Raw genomic sequence first — 380 nt, 5'->3', positions numbered from 1 at the left:
ATCCCAAATAGGAATGGGAGCTGTACCGAGAAAGGAAAAAGAAAGGGAGGCTTTCATGATACATTTCACAAGCAATCTATGTTGAAGCACAGCACCAAGCTGTTACTTGAAAATTCTATCAAGCACAGGAGATGAAAGTAGAGCACGCCCCACGGAGGTGTGTCAGATGTCAGATGAGGAAATGTCACTGAACTTGTGTGACAGGGATGCCATTATTAAAGCCCCCGTTGAAAGTCCGGGTTCACAGGTAGCCTCGCTCCCTTCTTACCCCCGCCCCACGCTCGTGGGGTCTTGATGTGCAGTCGGTTCTGACAAACAAGAGGCAGGAAAGGGGTGACGTGACAAGCAGCTGAAGATGGCACGGTAAACCATAATAATTG

Source organism: Echinops telfairi, unplaced genomic scaffold, assembly GCF_000313985.2.
Source record: "Echinops telfairi isolate 266 unplaced genomic scaffold, ASM31398v2 ScPeMD7_2291;HRSCAF=2852, whole genome shotgun sequence".
In the NCBI taxonomy this organism is placed as follows: Eukaryota; Metazoa; Chordata; class Mammalia; order Afrosoricida; family Tenrecidae; genus Echinops; species Echinops telfairi.
Note: the sequence above shows the minus strand (reverse complement) of the source record.